The sequence below is a fragment of the Saccopteryx bilineata genome, chromosome 2, assembly GCF_036850765.1.
Source record: "Saccopteryx bilineata isolate mSacBil1 chromosome 2, mSacBil1_pri_phased_curated, whole genome shotgun sequence".
NCBI lineage: Eukaryota > Metazoa > Chordata > Mammalia > Chiroptera > Emballonuridae > Saccopteryx > Saccopteryx bilineata.
In genome coordinates, this window is record NC_089491.1 from 176,266,381 (window position 1) to 176,286,521 (window position 20,141).

The 20,141-nt window shown below is 46.3% G+C and overlaps 1 protein-coding gene across 2 annotated transcripts in view; it reads right to left on the bottom strand.

Annotated features, from left to right (window-relative positions):
- LOC136325029 (WASH complex subunit 1) overlaps window positions 1–1,664 on the bottom strand; it is a 38,272-nt gene extending 36,608 nt beyond the window's left edge. Inside the window, exon 1 of one of the 2 annotated variants that reach the window (XM_066258716.1) lies at window positions 1,536–1,664. The gene's annotated coding sequence lies outside the window, so the exon portion shown is untranslated. Of the gene's footprint in view, window positions 1–1,015; window positions 1,113–1,535 lie in introns of those variants that run through there. The other variant, XM_066258718.1, reaches the window with a different exon arrangement.
- Between the last annotated feature and the right edge of the window lie 18,477 nt (window positions 1,665–20,141).

Sequence of the window (20,141 nt, forward strand, 5' to 3'; positions counted from 1 at the left end):
ATGTAGCAGAAGTATAAAATATACTTCAAATTTCAAAGACTTACTAGAAAAACAGAACATAAGCTATCTCATTAAAAATTTTTATAGTCCTTATTATGGGGGACATGTTCCAAGAGCTCCCAGTGGATGCCTTGAATCACAGATAGTACTGAACACTATATAAGCGACGTTTTTTTCTAAGCATACATATGTACCTATGATAAAGTCTGAGTTATAAAGGTGGCACAGTGATAGATGAACAACAATCATAAAATAAAACAATTGTAACAAGATACTGTAATACAAGTTAATGCGAATGGCTTTGGGGACATTATTAAGCACAATAAGGGTTACTAGAACTCAAGCACTGCACTAATCTATGACAGTTGATCTGATAACACAGTCCACTATTAGGTGTCTAAGGGGCGGGGCATCTACAGCGTGGACAGGCTGCACAAAGGATGATTCTCACCTCAGGTGGGACAAAGCGGGACTGAGTGCGTCACCTGCCAGATTTTGCCATGCTCCTCAGATTGGGGTGCAACTTAAAATTTACGAAGTATAGCCTGACCTCTGGTGGCGCAGTGGATAAAGCGTCGACCTGGGAACACTGAGGTTGCCGGTTCAAAACCCTGCACTAGTCTGGTCAAGGCATAGATGGGAGTTGATGCTTCCTGCTCCTCCTCCTCCTCCTTTCTTTCTCCCTCCCTCCTCTCTAAAATGAATAAATAAATAAATAAAATTACTAAGTATCTCTGGAATTTTCCATTCAATATTCCCGAACTGTGGTTGACTGCGACCACAAAATGTGAAACCGGGGATATGCGGGGGACGACTGCATGCACAGTGATTACATGCTGGAATGGTCATATTTTAGCAACACTGAGTTAATAAAAGATAGCACTAAATTAACTTCACCTGTTTCTTTTTACGTTTAGCATCACTATGTGCGTCACAGATTTCTAACCAACAGCACCACCTTACAGACTCTGGTAAAAACTATGCACACTTCCTGAACATGGAACCTACACCATACCCGTCTCTCAGTGCTGTTTATAATTTCGGAAATGCGTGAAATCCTTCCTGCAAACCTCCCGGAACCCGGCTCCCAGGGTCTAGATCCCAGCTTCAAAACCTTTGCAGATGCTCCGGATCAACCCTGAGGGCCCGGGAGGCGGGGCGTTCACCCGCCTCAGTGAGGGCGGGGGCGCAGGGTCTGAGGTCTCCGGCCGGCGCGGTCCCGAGGGCCCCGCCCAGGGCGGGAGGCCGGTGAGGGTCAGGGGCGGGCCAGGGAGGGAGGGAGCGGCCGGTGCGGCCTGTAGCTGCGAGCCCTGTCTTTCTGCTGGGCCCCAGCGTCCGGGCCTCGGCCTCACTCGGGGGGCCGTCTGACCGCGGGCACAGCCGCCGCGCCGCTTCCGGGCGTGCAGTGAGGCGGCCGGCAGCTCGGAAGTCATTCGGGCGCAGCGCCAGCGGTCCCACCCGCCTCCTCGGCCGCTCGCTCGCGCCCCTCAGCCCCCCCGCACCCGCGCTGCCCAGCCGCCCGCCCCGCTCCTCACCTGCGCTCGCTGCGCCGGCTCCGCCCGCCGGCGTCTCTCCGTCCGCGCTGCCGGGTGCTGGCGCCGCCCTCAGGCTCCGCCTCTGGGGCGCTCGCGGGGTTCCCGAGCTTTGGCTCCCCCAGCCGCCAGTCCAGGCGCTGTGAAGAGTCTGCACTCGGAGCTGCCCGCCCACCTCCCGCCTCCCGCTCCGTCTGACTTGGGCATTTGCTGCCCCACGCTCTGCACGGTGCTCTGCACGCCGGCCCCCCACCCTGTGTGCTCCCGGCCGACCAGGTATCAGCGGGGGACAGCCCCTCCCCTCCGGTCTAAGCACTGGACTAATTTAATAATATCTTTTTCTTTAAAAAAAATTTTATTTTTAATTCATTATGTTGTGTTGCGGACCAGCGCGGCTCCTAATGGTGCAGAATTAAGGAAACATTAAGAAAAAAATGGGGCCCTGGCCGGTTGGCTCAGTGGTAGAGCGTTGGCCTGGCGTGCGGGAGTCCCGGGTTTGATTCCCGGCCAGGGCACACAGGAGAAGTGCCCATCTGCTTCTCCACCCCTCCTCCTCTCCTTCCTCTCTGTCTCTCTCTTCCCTTCCCGCAGCCAAGGCTCCATTGGAGCAAAGTTGGCCCGGGCACTGAGGATGGCTCTGTGGCCTCTGCCTCAGGCGCTAGAATGGCTCTGATTGCGGCAGAGCGAGGCCCCAGATGGGCAGAGCATCGCCCCCTGCTGGGCATGCCGGGTGGATCCCAGTCGGGCACATGCGGGAGTCTGACTACCTCCCCGTTTCCAACTTCAGAAAAATACAAAAAAGAAAAAAATGGGACCAGGAGGACTCTTCAAATGCTGGCGGCAATATCCGAGTGCTCCATAGCCCCAGGTTGCTTTATTACATAGCCATATGCAAATCAAGAAAGTCCTTAATACAAAGTTACACAGCTGAGGCTAAAACCTGAACTCTCTCAAGGCATAAACAGGAATCCCCCCACCAGGCATAAGTGAAATCAACAAACATCTGAACAGAGGAAGAGGAAGGGCATGTAAATTGCTTCTAGCAACTTAAGGAAGCAAGTGAAATGGGTGCAAATACTCAGCAACATAGCCAATATGGAGGTGAAGGGGGGAGAACTTAGACTTGCTAAGCCTTGAATCTACAATGGCTTTTTGGTTTTAAGAGTCCCAAGCATATATAACACCCTCTACCCACCCCCACCGCATTGTGCCCCCCCCATGCAGGGTCTCTTTCCATTCCTGTTTCATCTTTTTCCCCTCCCCCTACCTCAATCTCCCCTTTCCCTCTGCCAATAGCTACCCTGTTGTCTGTAGCTATGTGTTATGTATATATAATTTGGACAATCCTTTCACTTTCTTTGATCCAATTCCCTTTTCCCCCTTCCTTCTGACAGCTGTCCATCTGTTCACTGTGACCCTGCCTCTGTTTTTATTTTGTTCCAGTTTATTGTCTTCATTAGATTCTGCATATAAATGAGATATGTTATTTGTCTTGCTCTGCCTTACTTCATTTAGCATAGTAATCTCCTTATTTTCTTGTCTTGATTCCATGGGCGGTTCTCCCCAGAGAATTCACCTAGGTTCCATCTCCCTTTAAAAACTAAATATGTGCCAGGCACAAAAAGAAAAATACTGTATGTAAAGTCGGTGGATAATGGGGGATGGTCACTTGGGGAACTCAGACCCACGAACTTTGGCTAGGACCGCCCACAACCAAGCGCGCCAAAAGAGGCTTCACAGGAACTGTTTGGAAAAAAGCGACCATCTGCCAGCCAGTGAGATTTAACCACGTCATGTTAGCTTGACTTCCCTAGATGTACCCCTTTAAATATCTCCCACACAGTTTAATCCGTGCAACTTCCCTGGCCTCCATCTTACCTCGGGGCCAGGGAACCTTGCTGGGCGGGATGCGCTGTACTCAATAAAGCCGTTTACTATTCCACACTTTGTGGCTTCGAGCCCTCTTCCTTCCTTCTCAGCAGGGAAAAATACCTTACATTTTGGTGCTGAAAACCCGGAGGAGTTAGAAGTCTGCAAGGACCGCTCCTCTTCCTCATCCCCTCCGAGAAAGAACCAGGATCTCTGACCTTCCACCCACTTCGGTGCATGGTGCGGTAAGTCCCCTGCCTCAAGCCTTCCTCTCAGTTCTTTCCTCCGAGACTCCCTGGCCAAAACCGTAGCTACGTCAGGAAAGTCTTTTCCGTCCGTCTGAGTGCGTGTGCTTGTCCCCAAACACATCCACTTTACCTTTTCCATCCGTGGCCAGACCTTGAGTTTTTAGGACGCTAATACTCAAATCTGACCACTCCGAGGACTGAGGGCGGCTGTGGGGGCACAGGAATCTCCCTCCTTAAAGAAGAAGAAACTATTCTTCTCCGCTGTGGCCAGGCCACAGAACCCACTCTATTAGTCTCCTGAAGGGACTTTCGGTGTTAACACCCTCACCAATTTATCGCCAAAAAAGCTGGGAACTGATTGGAAATCTCTTACACACACGGCTTCTAATTATTCGCGTACCCATCCTTAATCTGTGTGCCGCCTGTTCCAAAGCGCAGGTCTTTTTCTGGCCAGAGAAACCTCACCTAAAACCTCCACTCCTGATCTTTCCGCAGACTCCCAACTCTCTCTCGCTCCTGTCTGACCCCCCGCGAGCGCCCCTCTCTAGGGACTTTTCTCTGGTCCCTCTGCGGACCTCTTTTGTGCTCAGTTCTCTTCCCTCTGAGAGCCCCCTCCCCTCCCTTCTCAAAAACCCATGTCTTATTCACCACTACCATCTCTTTCTCCTCCCCTGCTGGCCAGGGGCCCCTCCCTTCACTGTGTTCTTAAGACCTTCTTCCATCAGGCCATTCTCAGCCTGGCATTGGCTCTTATACCGGTTTTCAGGACGTCCAACTCCAATTTTCTTGCAGGATGTTCTGGCCCTGTCCTGCCTTTGGCTCCAGCGTTTCCTGCAGGATCTGGGTGCTGGGTTCCCCACGAGCCCCCCTCCTCCTTTTATTCCCAATCCCCCAAACCGCTATCCGGAACCTGTGAACACGGCATTTAAAGTTTTTAGCGGTCCCAACTAGTAAAAACAGGCCAAGGCTGTTTGCCAGGCCTGCATGCAGCAGAAGGTAATGCTCCAAACCCCGGCTCTTGTGGCAACCCTGAGACCAGCAGAGCCACCAGCAGCTTGCTTTAAGTGTGGCAAGCAGGACCACTGGTCCCAGCAGGGCCCCTGCCAGTGGCTGCCCACTGAGCCCTGCCCTGACTGCAAGCAGCCCAGTCACTGGCAGAGTGATTGCCCCTTTGGGCAACAGGCTTTCCCTCAGCGCCTCTACGTGGAGGACAAGCCGCCCGAATGGGAGGCCAATCCAGCCAGGTGGGTGCATCGCTCAAACTCCTAGGACACGGCCTGGACTCGGAGAACCCAGGGTATGCTGCAACAAATGGGTAAGTCCATCTCATTTCTTGTGGACATGGAGGCTGCCTTCTCTGTTTTGTCATCACACTCTGGACCTCTAGTTCCCTCACAGGTCTCGGTTATGGGAATGAATGGGACCCCTTCCTTTTCCCTTTTTACACCACTCCTGACATGCAGTTTTGCCTCAAGCTTGCCTCCTTACAGGACCACTGGCAGTCAGAATCACTGGACTCCATCCATCTCCAGCTCACCAAAAAGCTGGACCCTGCAAATCCCCCTATTACTCCTCTTTTTTAAAAAATCCTTACAGGACTGCATCCGTGAAGTTTCTCAACTCACAGCCACACAGATGTTACTCCTGACACTCCTCCAAGCCACCACCTTCTGATCTTCCCCTCCCCACGATTCCCCTATTCAGCAGGAAGTAGCCAGACGAATAAACGGCACCCCTTTTTATATTTAACACAAAAGGTCAGAATGTAAGGTCGGTGGATAATGAGGGATGGTCACTTGGGGAACTCAGACCCGCGAACTTTGGCTAGGACCACCCACAACCAAGTGCACCAAAAGAGGCTTCACAGGAACTGTTTGAAAAAAAAACGACCATTTGCCAGCCAGTGAGATTTAACCATGTCATGTTAGCTCGACTTCCCTAGAGGGACCCCTTTAAATATCTCCCACACGGTTTAATCCGTGCAACTTCCCTGGCCTCCATCTTACCTTGGGGCCAGGGAACCTTGCTGGGCGGGATGCGCTGTACTCAGTAAAGCCGTTTACTATTCCACACTTTGTGGCTTCGAGCCCTCGTCCTTCCTTCTCGGCGGGGAAAAATACCTTACACTGTATGACTCCACTTATGTAAAGTAGTCAAATTCTTAGAGGCAGAAAGGAGAATGATGGTGGCCAGGGACCGGGAAACAATTTGGGATGGGAAGGATTATTATTTAGTGGCTACAGTTTCTGACAGTCTCTGTTTGACCAAACTTTAGTCAGGCTCCTCTGAATCCTCCTCCAGAGGGAGACCTTTGCTTGTATCACCAAATTTTAGCAAGAACTCCTCACCCTCTATATCAGATCACCTTCCAAATCTGAACAAAGTCCTCATCCCAACAGAATCCCCCAGGTGGTGTCTGGCTGCTCTGGCCTGCCTTCAGTCAGAATCCTGTCAGGCCAGTTTAGCCAGAAATCAACCCATACTCTCAGTCATTGTCCATCCAGGACCACTACTCATTGCTTGGCTATAAACCCCCACATGTTCAAACTATATTATTTAAAATTGACCCCAGTTCTGTACTGAGGTCTCTTTTCCCCTGTTGCAAAATTCTAACAAGTTGTTTTCACCATTTTAACTGCTCTGGTTTTGTTTCATTTCTTTCTTTTTTTTTTTTCCCCCGCTCTCTGACATGTCAGTTTGGGATGATGAAAAATTCTGCAGATTGGTGGTGGTTACACAATTTGAATGTGCTTAATGCCACTAAACTGTATACTTAAAAATGGCTAAAATGGTAAATTTTATGTATATGTTACCACCAAAAAAGCTAGTTTTTAAAAACAGGATTTTTAGAAAGTTAAATATATAAAGGAGACATTAGTCCAGAGATCCTGCAATAGTTTCTTCTGGAGTTCATTGGCTTGTCTTAGGGTTCTTGGCCAAGTTAATTTAAAATTCAGCTAAGCCTGACCAGGCGGTGGCGCAGTGGATAGAGCATCGGACTGGGATGCAGAGGACCCAGGTTCGAGACCCTGAGGTCGCCAGCTTGAGCGCGAGCTCATCTGGTTTGAGCAAAGCTCACAAGCTTGGACCCAAGGTCGCTGGCTCAAGTAAGGGGTTACTCGGTCAGCTGTAGCCCCACGGTCAAGGCACATATGAGAAAGCAAGCAATGAACAACTAAGGTGTCACAATGTGCAACGAAAAACTAATGATTGATGCTTCTCATCTCTCCGTTCCTGTCTGTCTGTCCCTGTCTATCCCTCCCTCTGACTCTCTGTCTCTGTAAAAAAAAAAAAAAATAAAATTCAGCTAAAATTTACACACACACACACACACACACACACACACACAAGAGGTCCTCAGGTTATGACACAGTTCCATTCCTACGAAAGTGATGTAACCCAAATTTTGGTCTAAATCAAGACATACCCTAGCCTAAATCACTTACTTATCCTAATACAGTTGTAAAATCATAATCTAAAACATAAAAACACAACTAAGCCAAAGGAAAAGGACATAAATATACTGTACTATACACTGTACTGTAGTAACAGAAAAAATGACAAGAAATAAGTATAAAAAATTTCTTACCTTTATTCCTGTGGTTGACTTGCACACTGGAAGGGGCATTGCAAGGTGGGAGAGAGTGACCTATTGGGAGGAGGGGCTGGAGAGGCAGGTGAACCTGCAGAAGGTGCTGGAGATACTGGGTCAGGTGAATCAGGATTGCCTAAGGAACATGCAGGAGATGCTAGAGATGATTCTACCTGTACTACATACAGGTGTTTCATCTTGAGAAGCAGCTGATGTAGAGGGTACAGGGTCTGCTGCAGGCCTGTCTGCCTTCTTAAAGAATTGTTCCAGGCTAGTCTGAAAAGTTGATGACTTCTTCTCTTCCAAAATCTGCCTATAGCATTGCAAACATCCATAACAGCTATATAGACCTTACTGAATCTGTGATTGTGGAGTCCTCAGTGTTAGAGTTGCAGTTAAGCAAGACTTGGGGACAAAATACCTTGACAAGGCAACTTTAATAACTTTTGCAGAAGGGTGTGCTGCCACTAGTGAAAGCCAGCCAGCGAGCACATGGGCTAGGGGTGCTGTCAAATCCTAACACAGGCTCTAGACTGGGTCTTGCCCTATTGGCTGGGGTGGTGACCGGACAATCTTACTCTTTCCTGATTGGCTAGTTTAAATGGCGGTGCAAAGGGGGAAGGGAGAGGTGGGAATAGCGTTAACTTTGAGGAATTGTTGCCAAAACCTGGATGAGGGGGGTTGAGGAAATCGCTGTTGGGAGATATCGGATGAAGGGGGTTGAAGAAATCGCTGTTGAAGAAAAGAACATGAAGTAAATAAGTTATTTTCCTTCATCAGCCTGAAGTTTTGCCAACCCATCCTCTACCATAGAAAACTCTTCTGCCAAACTCTTGGTACTAAATCTCTCTTGGGCTCTGGGGTTTCTATCTCTTTCTCTTCAATCAGCTGCTTCTCCAGCTGAATGAGGTCCTCAGCAGATCGTTCCTCTCCATGTGATGCCAGTAGCTCTGTGACATCCATTGTGATGGCTCTCCTCTTCTTCGAAGCACTACCATCTGAAGACTCTGACTTTTGTTTAGGAGCTATGATAAGGGCCAAAAATTTGCCAAACAAAGCAACACAAATGGAACACTTGCCCTCTTTAACAGTCCAAAATGGTGTAGGTAAGCATATTGGAGGACACCGACTTCCTCACTCACACACCACGTTACTGCATATCCTTGTGCTCTGTGCAACCAAGCTAGTTCACCCACATAATCCATAAGTACGATGCTAACAGCGTAAGCCGAAGCACTCACATCTCAGTTTTTTAGAGTATTTTATGGGAGTGTCATAAACTCAGAATGTCGTATGTTGAGATTGTCCTAACCCGATGACCCCCTGTATACAATTTTATATACATACTTACACTAACATATATATGTGTGTGTGTGTATTTACATGTATGTCTGAAACTAAACATGGGACATACTCATACTAAAAATTATGTTTTATTTATTTGAAATTGAAAATCACATAGGCATATGATATTTTTATTGGCTAAACCTGGCAACCCTACTTTCTTCCTATTACTGAGTTTTGTCCTCCTTCCCTGCCCCTCCTTCCAGGAGAGTTAGGTTGAATTTGGAGTTTGACTCAACAATCCCACTTCTAGTAATACAGCCTAAGAATCCAAAAACACTAATTTGAAAGATGACATGCACCTCCATGTTCACTGCAGCATTATTTACAATAGCCAAGATCTGAAAACAGCCCAAGTGTCCATCAGTGGATGATTGTGTAAAAAAATTGTGATACATTTACACAATTTAATACTACACAGCCATAAAAAGGGGGCGGATCTTACCTTTTGCGACAGTATGAATGTACCTGGAGATTATAACGCTAAATGAAAGAAGCCAGACAGATAAAGACAAATACCATATAATCTCACTTATACGTGGAATCTGATTAACACAATGAACTGATGAATGAAATAGAAACAGAGGGGGGGTCACAGGGAACACATAGACAGCTGTCAGAGTAATGGGGGAAGAGAGGACTGGATCAAAGAAGGTGAAGGGATTAGTAAAAAAACATATACATAAAGCATAGATACAGAAGCAGAGTGGTCACAGCTAGAGGGAGAGAGAGGGTTGGAGGAACAAGGAGGGCGAAGGGGGTAGAAGGTAGGCAGAAAGAGGCTTTGCTTGGGTGGGGTGGGGGTCGGTGGGGCGTGATGGGGTGTGTAGATGTTGTTATATTGAGTTGGGCATATAAAACCTGTCTGGTTTAGCAAACCATGTTAACCCAATAAATTAAAAAAATAAATTACAAATTTAAAAAGACTGTATACAAGATTTTCTTCCTACTATGTTCTAACAAATAATTGGACATTATCTGTTTATCAATAGTAATTTTATAAATGAACGCTGGCCTAAACCATAAAATAAACTACCATACAACATTAACAATTATAGGCAAAAAAAAAAAAAAAAGGTAAGGTCTGCGGCTCCATTTCATCCAGCATTCCTACTGCAAGGCAGCAGTCTGGCCCTGAGTCAGCTGCACAAGCGCAGTGTTGCAAAAAAGAGAACATGCCCAAATCCCGTGTGAGCACAGAGTGGCATGGGGGCATTGCAGCTGCACACTTCTCTTGGGGTTGATATTGTCCCAGGGACCCCTGATTTTAAATTCAGTGACATTCACTCTGATTCCTCACTGACGTAGCCTGAAGTAAAGCTGTCCTGCCCCAAAAGTGGATAAGCAGCCCCAAAAGTGGATGAGCACGGTGCTAGGTGGTAACAAAGTTGAGAAGGAGGAGAGAAGAAATGAGAAAGGGCAAACTTGAGTGCAAGCCAAACCAGAGGCTATTAGGGGAGGGTTTGAGGGCGCCGGGAGGGGAAAATCCTCGGGATCTGGAGGGGTGAGGCTGATGTGTAATTGACAGGCGAGAAGCCTAGGCGACCAGGCGAGTGAGGGCTGAGGGCCGGAGCTGTGGTTGAACTGGAGCATTGCTTTGGAATAGTAGCTAACACGGACCTGGCAAATCAATAGCCCCTCTGTGCTAAGCGCTTTTCATAAGTTATCTTATTTAGTGGTCACAGACTGCAACCTTATGAGTATGCACATTTACCTATCTCTGTTATACACATGTGGAAACTAAGGATTAGTGCTATTAATTTAGGCACAAACACAGCTGAGATCCCAAATTTGGCAGTCTGACCCCAGAGCCCATACTGTTAATGGTTCTGCCCTACTGCTTGCCCTTTAGAAAATCAAGGTGAAGTGGGGTGTTAGTCAAATAAGTTTGTAAATATGATATATAGGTTTGCTCGCTTATAGTTTGCATTGAGTGTGGGGGACAGGCTGTAAACAGCCAGGGTCGCTATACCCTAAGGCTTAGTTTTAAGACCACGCCTTTTCCACCTTAAGTGACTTTGTATCAGAGACTTTCTTGTTTGTATATTGGATTAAAGGTTTTGATTTCTATACTATAAAGTGGGGCAGACTGGGAGCTTGCTCTCTCTCGGTTCCTGAGATTAGCATTAGAGAGGAAAGCAGAGAAGGGAGAGTAGGGAAAGGCCACATGGAGGAGGCCAGGAGAAGCAGCCAAGATGGCAGAGTGCTGAGGGAGAAGCCAGTTAGTGCAGAGTTTGTGCAGAGAGAAGGAGCTGGGGAATAGAGGTGAATAAAGCTGGTGAGGTAGAAACCTTTGATCCTAGGAAAACTCGAATAAGTCAGTAGCTTTGTGAGCACTGAATAAGTGGGTTTTGGAGCCCAGTGTGTGTTTTTACTTGCCCACCGGGTGCAAGCTAGGATTAAAGCTAATGGCACACCAGTTCTTGGCTTTGTTGTTTCATTACCGACTATCCGAATCAAATGTGAACCTGCATGGATCAGGCGGCTGTGATGGTAGCCGTGGCTACTGGCTTTATAGCTGGTGAGGTAGAAAATTGTGATTATAGGAAACTCAGATAAGTCAGTGGCTTTGGGAGCCCTGAATGGAAAGGTAAGTGTTTTCCCAGTGTGTGTTTTTACTTGCCCACCGGGTGCAAGCTAGGATAAAGATGATGGCCCACCAGTTCTTGGCTCTGTTGTTTCATTACCATCTGTCCGAATCAAATGCTAACCTGCATGGGCCAGGAGGCTCTGATGGTGGCCGTGGCTACTGGCCTTACGTGGGGTCTGGTCAAGAGGATTCAGATGAATGGCATTGACTGTTGTTAAGTACCGTTTTGCCGGGTTTATGTAGAGACACCAAGTCCAAATGAATTTTTAAGGAGTTTTATTAAAAAGAGGAAATTTAATATGCCAGCCTCATATGGCTAACACGGGGCACAGCTGACCCAAATCATGTGCTCCACGCACAGCCCTGAAACAGGTTATATACCTTTGATCACACACAGGTTGGTGGGAAAAGGGGGAGGGGGAGTGATGACACAATTTATTAGCAAGCTTATAATATTTATCTATATGATTTATAAAAAATATTCCTATATATCAAAACTTATAAGGTAATACAATAGCAAAAAATGTTGCTTTTCATATTAAAAGACATTTCCAAATTTTCAGTGTTTATTTGCTATTCCTTTGTCTAGAGGTATATGCATTAATTATATGCTTTCAGGATGAGGCCAGGAGCCTACATGGCACCAGAGAATAAGCTTTTGTAAATGGCCCATTAAAGAAGAAAAGAAAGAAAGAAAGAAAGAAAGAAAGAAAGAAAGAAAGAAAGAAAGAAAGAAAGAAAGAAAAAAGTGGCTTGCCTTATCTCTCCCCCCCCTCCCCACACCTGGCTAGGTGTTTACCCTGTCTTCTCACAGAAGTGGGGGAGGGGGAATCTAGGTCTCCCCAGCACAAAATCTCTTTACAATACAATGCTGTTGTCTATCCTGAGTTGGTACAAATCACACACAAGTATAAAAATCATATTTACAAAATCTCTCTGTATGCCTAGCCTAAATTATAAAATGCCCTATAAAAAGCTTCCTGGGAAAAAGGGATGTCCTACACAGTATATCTCTGCAAGCCAGAAAACTCTCACATGCTTTTACTTTCACTCCCTACAGAAAGGAGAGGACAAGAAACCTGACTTTAAAACATCAATATTAATTTTTCAATTCTTTGGTACCTTACCACATGACCAGATTGTTGGAAGATGTGCTGTGAAAAGTGGTAATAAACACTAATAAGTAAACCTGTATAATTTTATTATCCAATGTCACCCCAATAAATGCAATTAAATAAATAAATGAAGACAGCATGGGAAAAAATCCAAGAATTTAGTGAAATAAATTTAGTTGGAGTGAATAAAAAGAATACTAATGAGTAGCAGGTTTTTACTACACAGTGTGAGAGCTCTGGGGATGGAGCTGGGAGGGACACAGAAGGCCAGAGCAAGGTTGTGGGCCAGTTCATGTCTCCAGATGTGGCTCTGGATTAATGGTAAGTGCAGAAAACGTTTTCTTTTGGGGCTGTGTTGTCTCCCACGTGTGTGAAGTTAAAGCATTTTAGAAGCTTAAAAGCAGAATAGTGTTTAGAATTTAGTTGTTTTTGTCTTCTCGGGCTGCCGTAACCAAATACCATACACCGGGTATACATACAGAAGATTTTTCCTCAAAGTTCTAGAGCCTGGGAAGTTGAAGACCAAGGTCCCGGCATATTCTGTCCCAGGTGAGGACTCTCTTTTTTTCTTGCAGAGGGCTTCTTCTTATTTGTCCTCACGTGGCTGGTAAAGAGAGAGCTCTCTCTTCTCCCTATAAAGCCACCAATACTAATAGGATTAGGACCCAACTGTTATTGAGGATTAAAGGGCTCAACCTACAGTGATGCAGTTCCTTTATTCCCTTCCTGGAACAGCTTGTGCACAAGTAAGAAAAACAAGATATGTAAATGGTCAAGACAAATTGTCCTACCCTCCCCCTCACGCCCCTCCCCTCCCGGAGAGATGAGGGACACATAGGTTTACAGACAAAGGGAGCAGGTGCCTTTCACATGAAAGCTGTAAAGGTATATAAGATTCAAGAAAACCAACTTCAGGGAGCCAGCGTCTTGATGCCTATTGGGTCACGCTGCTTTGTCCACAAATAAATCCCCTTGTCTGAGCCTGTTTGTCCTTCAAGAGTCACTTACTTTGTTCCTGCAACATGATGACTAAATTTAATCTTGATTACCTTTTTCAATTAATGTTAATTACCTCCTAAAAGCCCTGTCTTCAAATAGAGTCTCATGTTGGGGGTAAGGGCTTTCACATGTGAATTTGTGGTAGGGTGGGACACAGTTCAGTGTGTAGGAATTGTTTACACCCAGTTAAATAATGAGTGATAATTGAAGATGGAAGAAAATGAACACTTTCAGAACCAATATATACCCGAGCTTCTCTCATTTAATAAGCTTATAGGTTTTCTGTCCTGGTGTGTGCCTTAGCACTGGTGGGAAGATCTAGAGAGAACCTGTGTGTGAGGTCAATGGTCGTCCCCCACACAACCAACCTGAGGAGATCAGAAAAAGCTACACCAGGCATTCTAATAACACGCTTAGTGTATCCAGTACTCATGAGTTTATCGATTCTAAACCCTTCTTGAACTTCTAACTTAGCTTGTGCCGCTTTTGGAATAATGAGATTCATAATTACCATGCCGAGGGAGTGAAATAATGATTACTTTTTCTCTGTATTGTTTCCTGTTGTTCTAAAGTTTGGTAAACAAATACCCTTTCACTTTACTTACCTAGTGAGAGGAAGAGTGAGGAAGTTCACAGCTCAGGGGCTTGAAGGTCTTCTCGGGCTGCCGTAACCAAATACCATACACCGGATATTGATGTGCCTTCAAATCTTGGATTCAGGCAGTTGTGGGATCCAGCCAATTCGCACCAGTTTGGCAGAACCGATACCTAATTTTTTGTTGACTTCGGCAAACCAGTTGTTAAAATGGCACTTGTAATCAGGATTCTCTCTAAGGTGGGGTTTTTCAAAGATGAACATAGTATGTTCAGAGAAGAGGAGTTGCCTGTTTCTAATATATCAAACACAATGACTGTTGGTCTAATTGGCCTACCTCTAAATAATGGGATCCTACTCCTACAGTGGAAAGATAGTTAAGGATAAATCACTCAGCCAATGATGCTCAGATAAAAGCGAGGAAAATTGCAAGTGAGGACGCCAATCAAGAAGTGATATGGAGTCTGACCTGTGGGGGCACAGTGGATAAAGCATTGACCTGGAACACTGAGGTTGCCAGTTTGAAACCTGGGGCTTGCCTGGTAAAGGCACATATGGTAGTTGATGCTTCCTGCTCCTCCTCCTTCTCTCTCTCTCACCTCTCTAAAAATAAATAAATAAAATCTTTTTTTAAAAAAGGTGATATGGCCCTGGCCGGTTGGCTCAGCGGTAGAGCGTCGGCCTAGCGTGCGGAGGACCCTGGTTCGATTCCCGGCCAGGGCACACAGGAGAAGCGCCCATTTGCTTCTCCACCCCTCCGCCATGCTTTCCTCTCTGTCTCTCCCTTCCCCTCCCGCAGCCAAGGCTCCACTGGAGCAAAGATGGCCCGGGCGCTGGGGATGGCTCTGTGGCCTCTGCCTCAGGCGCTAGAGTGGCTCTGGTCGCAACATGGCGACGCCCAGGATGGGCAGAGCATCGCCCCCTGGTGGGCAGAGCATCGCCCCTGGTGGGCGTGCCGGGTGGATCCCGGTCGGGCGCATGCGGGAGTCTGTCTGACTGTCTCTCCCTGTTTCCAGCTTCAGAAAAATGAAAAAAAAAAAAAAAGGTGATATGGAAATATCTTAACAATTTTATTGTTTTTTATCAGGTATTATTTAATATTATTTCATTAATATTTTGAAACTTTTTCTTATAACATAATCTAGTTTGGTGTACCTCTCTCATTGTTCTTATTTAAGTATTAAATCCATAAAATAACAAACTACCTTTTGGTATGTGTGTGTGTGTGTGTGTGTGTGTGTGTGTGTGTGTGTATATTTGTATTTTTCCGAAGTTAGAAGCGGGGAGGCAGTCAGACAGACTCCCGGATGCACCTGACCAGGATGCCCACCAGGGGGCGATACTCTGCCCATCTGGGGCATTGCTCTGTTGCGGTGGGAGCCATTCTAGCGCCTGAGGTGGAGGCTATGGAGCTGTCCTCAGCGCTTGGGCCAACTTTGCTCCAATAGAGCCCTGGCTGTGGGAAGGGAAGAGAGAGACAGAGAGGAAGAAGAGGGGGAAGGTGGAGAAGCAGATGGGTGCTTCTCCTGTGTGCCCTGACCAAAAATTGAACCCAGGACTTCCACATGCTGGGCAGATGCTCTATGGCTGAGCCAACTGGCCAGGGCTATCAATTTGTTTCTGTATGTACCCTGACCAGGGATCAAACTGGCAACCCTTGTGTTTCAGGACAATGCTTTAACCAACCAAGCTATCTGGTCAGGGCTGTGTGTGTGTGTGTGTGTGTGTGTGTGTGTGTGTGTATATATATATATTTTTTTTTTTTTAATACTTAAAACAATCATTAGGGCAGAGAACCAATTGTTAAATTATTTCAATCCCACCACTGGATTCAGGCAGTTGTTAAGTGACTGTGGCCAAGTCACTTAACCTTTCTGAGTGTCGGTTTCTTCATGTATAAAATAGAGCTAACAAAATAGTGGCCACACAGGATCATTTTGATTTGTATTTCTCTAATAGCTAGTGAAGATGAAGGTCTTCTCATGTATCTATTTATTGTTTTTATGTCTTTATGAGAAAAGTGTCCTTTTAGGTCCTCTCTTCATTTTTTAAATGGATTGCTTGCTTGTTTGTTGTTTTGAGCTTTGTGAGTTCTGTGACATTTTAGAACAAGCGGTGCAGGCCACCAGCCATGAAAACTGAGTACATCCAGTACATGGCTGGAGGCAAAAAATAAACAACCATTAGAAATGTAACAATATTTTCCTCTGAACTCTATATACCCAGATCAAGGAAGCCCCTACCCCAGAGACTTAGCCAAGAATAAGGTCAGCTAATTGCACCTCTTCCGCCCTTGTAAACGCTGCTTGCTTGCTCAACCTAGATAGCCACCCTATAAAAAGGAGCCATTTTAGAGGCTCGGTACTGCGGTGTTCCCTTGAGTGGGTTGCCTGCAGTCCCTGCGCAGGTTTGCAATAAAACTTATAAAATTCACTTTGGGTTTGCTGTGGTCTGTCTCCTGGGATGTAACATATGGAGGCCCCAGCGAAATAGGCCATGTAAGACTCCTCCTCACGAAGTGGGCTGCAGCAGACGCTGGTAGCTGGCCAGCCTCCAGCAGTTGCCATTTGGAAACTGAATTTGGCTGATTTGAAACATTTGTAGTCTCGAGACTATCTGGTAAGGAAGCTTCCTCTTTGAATATCTAGAAACAGAGTTCTGGCTAGAGAAAAGGGTGTAGTGGAGCAGGCGAGATGCCACCTGATTTCTCCCCACCCAGTTGGGGAACGCAGGACGCTGCCTTCTCCCTTTTGGTCTCGGTTTAGAAGTTTTGTTTGTTTCGTGTGCATTTTTGGTTTGTTTGTCTGCTTCGCCCATTGCTTCCTCACAGGATTCCTTTGAGAGTCAAGGGCCATGGGTTGGGGCAATCTGCTGCCCTAACGCCTCTTCAGTGCTTGCTTGATAACTTTTCTGATTTTTCTCGCAGGGCACGAGACTATGGGACTCCTGTTGATTCCGCCACATTGCGGACTCTTTGTGAACTAGAATGGCCAACCTTTGGTGTAGGCCGGGTGGCCCTCGGAGGGCACTTTCAATTTACCCACACTCTTTGCTGTCAGGGCAAATGTCTATCGGGTCCCGCACCCTGACCAGATGCCATATATAGATGTGTGGATTGACATAGCCATGGGAAGACCAGGTTATGTTAAGAAAATTTTTAAGAACTATATTAAGGGAGATAAAGTCCAGGAAGGAGGAAAAGCTGTCCTATTGGCAACCCCAAACGAAGGCAAAGGGAGGCTTCCCTCCCAAAAACAAGAAACTTTGAGAGAACAGCCACAGCCTGCCCGCAGACTTTATCCAGTAATACCAGAAGATCCAGGGGCCACTGAGTCCTTACTAGATCCCATTCCTCCTCCGTATCCAGAGCAAGCTGAGGACCCGCCTAAAGCCGCAGGGCTACCCCCCCCGCAGCAAACCCACAACCGGGACTGGCCCCCTCTTGGGAAAGCCCACCCCATACCCGTACAGGAGCCAATTATAGTCATCCTAGAATGCCACCAGCTCCAAAGCCTGCACCTTTGCTTCCCCTCCGAGAAGCTGCAGGGGGGGAGATCTTAGGGGATCAGCTAGATTAATTTATGTCCCCTTCTCTACTAGTGATTTATATAATTGGAAACATCAGAATCCCCCATTTTCAGAGAAACCCCAGAGTCTAATTTCTCTTCTTGAAACCATTTTCCGTACTCATCGTCCTACTTGGGATGATTGTCAACAGGTTCTTTATACTCGCTTCACTTCTGAGGAAAGGGAAAGAATCTACCAAGAGGCTGCTAAAGCAGCATTAGGGGATGGAGATCTATATAGCCTTAGTCGAAGGCAAGAATTAGAGGAAGTTCTCCCTTCGACACCCCCCCCCGACTGGGACCCCAACACTTCTAGGGGACAAGAGGCTTTATGCAAGTATCATGATTTCCTGCTCAGGGGTCTCCGGGCAGCAGCAAGGAAGCCAACTAATTTTAGTAAAGTTAGCGAAATCATCCAGGGAAAGGATGAATTTCCTTCGGCTTTCCTTGAAAGGCTTTTAGAAGCCTATAGAACAGGGGTCTCAAACTCAACTCAGCATGTGGGCTGCAGAGCAAGATCACAGCCGTTCGGCGGGCCGCACTAGGTCTACAAAAGGCAACTGTTATGCAACACTTTTCTCACTGTAGTTGAAAACAAAAAAAAATCAGTACAACAAACACAATTGTACATGCAGTTTACTCAGTGTCACAAAACGACCAGAAACTGTAGTTCGCATCACAACTGCTGTTAAGTAAGTTAATATCTAGCTAGGATGCTAGAGAAATGAAAAATACAAGTAGGCCCCTAGGCTTACTTAATTTTATCCAAAATATTTTGAACTTCGTAGATTAGTCTGCGGGCCACACAAAATTGTTCGGCAGGCCGCATGCGGCCCGCAAGCTGCGAGTTTGAGACCCCTGCTATAGAACATATAATCCATTAGACCCGGATGCCCCAGAGAACAGGAGGCTCATAAACATAGCCTTTGTCTCCCAAGTGGCCCCAGACATTAGAAAGAAGTTACAAAAGTTAGAAGAATTTGAAGGAGAAAATAGAAGCAAGCTTTTAGAAGTTAGTCAGAAAGTTTATATGAACAGGGAGGATCCAGAGATACGAGGTGCAGAAAAGGTGGCAAAAATACTAATCGCAGCCCAACAAAAGAAACCCACTAAAGGAAAGCCGCAAAGGAAAGGGCAGAATAGTAAACTGCCTCTAGACAAGAATCAATTTGCTTATTGCAAGGAGACTGGGCATTAGAAAAATAAGTGTCCTAAGCTAAAGGAGAAGAAGGGACAGAAAGCTGAGGTCCTCTTCGAGGATCAAGACTGAGAGGGTTCCATACTGTTAGGCCCCCAGGAACCCATGGTAACACTGTCCATTGATGGGAAGCCCACCAAATTCCTTATGGACACGGGGGCCACTTATTTGGTACTACAAGAAGCTACAGGACTACTCTCTTCAAAGAAGACCGCCATTGTCGGAGCAACGGGAAAGGCTAAGTCATACCCATGGACGAAGGTAAGGATCACTGACCTTGGGAAGGGAACTATCTCTCATTCGTTCCTAGTAATGCCAAAGCATCCTTATCCTCTCCTTGGAAGAGACCTCCTACACAAACTACATGCTACCATCTCCTTCCATGGGGAGGCAACTACATTAACTTTATATCCAGCTTCAACCCTGTCCATATTAGTAACAGTACCCTTGTCAGAGGAATACTTGTTAATAGAGGAACCGTCCCAAGCAGTTCCCTCTAGTTTTTTAGAGGAATTACTTGCAGAAGTACTGGGTGTTTAGGCAGAAACAAATTCACCTGGACTAGCTAGGCATCAGCCTCCTGTCCATGTTCAGCTAGCAAGCACGGCACTGCCCATACGAGTCCGGCAATACCCAATCCCGCAGAAAGCTAAAAAAGGGATTTCAAAGCATATAAATAGACTCTTAAAAGCAGGCATTCTAAGGCCGTGTCACTCTCCTTGGAATACTCCATTACTCCCTGTCAAAAAGCCAAGGACAGAGGACTATAGACCGGTCCAGGACCTCCGAGAAGTCAATCTCTGGGTTGAAACAATTCACCCGACGGTTCCGAACCCCTACACTCTTCTGAGTCTTCTACCTCTGGGCCGCACTTACTATACGGTCCTCAACTTAAAAGATGCTTTTTTTCTCCATCCCTTTAGGTGAAAGGAGTCAGCCTATTTTTGCTTTTGAATAGATTGATCCAGAAGGGGGATTTTCTGGACAGCTAACATGGACAAGATTGCCTTAGGGGTTTAAAAACTCCCCAACATTATTTGATGAGGCATTAAGCCAGGACTTACAACTTTTTCGAGAATCACATCCACAGGTTACACTACTCCAATATGTAGATGACCTTCTCCTCGCAGCAGACTCTAGGGAACCTGCAAAGAAGCCACCAGAGACTTGCTCACACCTTTGACCAGTTTGGGTATCGTGTCTCCAGCAAGAAGGCCCAAGTAAACATTTGGACAGCCATGTATCTTGGTTATGACCTCAGAGAAAGTAAGAGGACTTTATCATCTAAAAGAATTCAAGCAATTCTTGATATCCTGACCCCTTCCACAAAAAGACAAGTTCGAGAATTTCTAGGGGCTATCGGATATTGCAGACTGTAGATATTAGGGTTTGCTGAATTAGCAAAACCCCTATATACAGCAACTGGGGGTAAAAGTCCAGACTTATATGGACAACAACTGAGGAAGCTGCTTTCCAAGTCCTGAAGGAAGCTT